Source organism: Apium graveolens, chromosome 2, assembly GCF_009905375.1.
Source record: "Apium graveolens cultivar Ventura chromosome 2, ASM990537v1, whole genome shotgun sequence".
Classification (NCBI taxonomy): Eukaryota; Viridiplantae; Streptophyta; class Magnoliopsida; order Apiales; family Apiaceae; genus Apium; species Apium graveolens.
In genome coordinates, this window is record NC_133648.1 from 190,427,648 (window position 1) to 190,430,599 (window position 2,952).

Genomic DNA, 2,952 nt, shown 5'->3' on the forward strand with positions numbered 1-2,952 from the left:
ATTATTAGATTCTTAAAAATATTAAGAATAAAAGAAAATACATGAGTCGTTATAAAGATGGATGAAAATGGCATAGTCATTTGGAATAAAGCTAGATTGGTTGCTAAGGGATACTGTCAACAAAAAGGAATAGATTTTGATGAGACTTTTGCTCATGTTGCAACACTTGAAGTCATCAGAATTTTTCTAGCCTATGCAGCCCATGTCAATTTCAAAGTCTATCAAATGGATGTCAAGTGCATTTCTGAATGGAGATTATGTCTACTATCTCTACTATTGACCCCAACTTTCAAGATTATGTCTACTATCTCTTGAAAGCACTTTTTGGATTGAAGCAAGCACCTAGAACCTGGTATGATACTTTGTCAAAGTTCCTTTTAGAAAATTTATTCACAAGAGGTACTGTTGACAAAACTCTTTTCCTTAGAAATATTAATGGCTCTTGTATACTTGTTCAGATTTATGTAGATGAAATTATATTTGGCTCTACAGATGAGAAACTTTGTAAAAAAATTTCCAAATTGATGAAAAGCAAATATGAAATGAGCATGATGGGATAGCTAACTTACTTTCTTGGCTTAAAAGTTAAGCAAATTAGTGATGGAATATTCATTAGTCAAATCAAATTTATTCATGATCTTTTTAAGAAGTTTGACTTAATGGATTGCACATCTATAAAAACTCCCATGGCCACTGCCACTAAACTTGAATTGAACGATACTGAAAAGTTTGTGGACATTTCAAGCTATAGAGGCATGGTTGGCTCACTTTTGTATTTAACAGCCAATTGACCATATATAATGTTTGCTACTTGTTCGTGTGCTAGATTTCAGGCTGATCCTAGAGAATCTCATTTAGTAGCTATCAAAAAAATCTTCATATATCTCAAGGGTACACCAAAATATGGCATTAGGTACCCTAGATATTCTAGCTTTGATCTAACTGGTTATTCAGATGCAGATTATGCAGGGTGCAAAATAGACAGGAAAAACACAAATGGCACATGTCATTTTCTAGGAAACAAGCTTGTGTCCTGGTTTAGTAAGAAACAGAACTCAGTTTCTACTTCCACAGCTGAAGCTGAATATATTGCTCATGGTAGGTGTTGTGAACATATTTTATGGATGAAGAATTAACTGTTGGATTATGGTCTACATGTGGACATGATTCTAATTTTTTGCGAAAACACAAGTGCCATTGCCATCACTGAAAATTTGGTACAATATTCAAGGATAAAGCACATAGATATCAAGTACCACTTCATCAAAGAACATGTTATGAATGGTACAGTAGAACTACATTTTGTTCCAAGTGAACAGCAACTTGCAGACATATTTACCAAGCCACTTGATGAATTAACTTTTACTAGGTTGTTAAGTGAGTTAGGTATACTTAATTATTCTTAATTCTTTTTGATGTCTTTGCAATTTGTAATGCATCCAGAAATACATTTGACTTTATTAAAGATACAAATTAGGATTTACAAGTTATCAGATCCTGACACTAGAATCAGGACTTGCAATTTATCAGATCCTGGCACTAAAATCATGATTTGCAGGTTGTCAGATCCTGACACTAAAATCATGATTTGCTAAAGGTAAATACTGATAGAATTCAACGGATAAGAATTATTCGATAAAAGTCAAAATATTTCTGGATACTTTATCCCTCAATGGATAAAGGCACATCATGTATCCGTTGAGTTGATTCAATCATAGCCGTTAATTTTAAACCATAGTCGTCGACTTTACTTACAGTGTATGTATATGTCGATGGATAAGTTTTGGAATTTCTACAGTCTGCTTAATTTTAAACGGTTATTTTTGGCAAATATCACTGGATACTTTATTTTATTTTATTTTTTTAATTATTTTTTTATCTTCTTCAGAGATAGTATAAAAGCCCAATTCATTTCTATATTTCACTTCTATCTCTCTCTGAATTACTTAGCGACTTTTACTCTCTTCATCTTCAGAACCCTTTCTCTCTCTGTAACTGCATACTTAGCAACAATGGCACCTATAGTCAAAATAATGTCTCAGTCTGAGTTCATCTATGAGAAAAATAACTTCATCGCACTTGTGGACAAAAGTGTTGTTAACTTTGAAGACTTTCACAAGATGATGGACTTCATTAACAACTGTAAATTGAAATATTTTATGCTCGAGTCTCCAGTGATATTCTGCGAAGTTGTGGAGGAAGTATGGTCATCTGCTGTTTTCAATACCTCAGACATGACAATTACCTTTACTCTCAAAGGTACCAACCATATTGTTAACTCAGATGTTATTCGATCTTGCTTCAAAATACCTGAAAATAATATAATTGTTGCACACACTGACACTGATGTGGTCAACTTGATCACTTCTGTGGGCTATTCTCTTGAAACTACTAGTTTAAGTAATATCAGGAGAAAGGGTCTTAGGAAAGAGTGGAGTTTTATGTGTGATGTTTTTATCAAAGTATTTTCAGGCAAAAATAGTAATTTTGATGCTGACACTTCTTCTCTGCTTTACATGCTCCTGACTGATAAGTACATTAACTTCAGTAATTATGTCATGCTAGAGTTAGGGTATAAATTAGGGGATATTAAGAAAAGGCCCAAAAATATATATTATGCTAGATTCTTGATGATGTTAGCTAACTTTGTTTCTGAGGACCTTGTAATTGAGTACCCAAACAACAAGCTTGATTTTTGGGTTCAAGAAAAGAGAATTCTTGCAGGTTTGAGCATGAACAACCTCAACAATGAAGTGCCTCTCAACTATCTTCCAATCTTTGAGGCACAACTGGTAACTGAGGTAACTATTTCTGCTACAATCTCTTCTCCACCCATTACTTCCTTAACTTTAAATATGGCAATGACATATATGACAGTGACAAAAAAGATACCTACCCAATCCACAAAACTTAAATCAAAATCCAAGTCTAAGAAGGCCATTCATGTTGCAT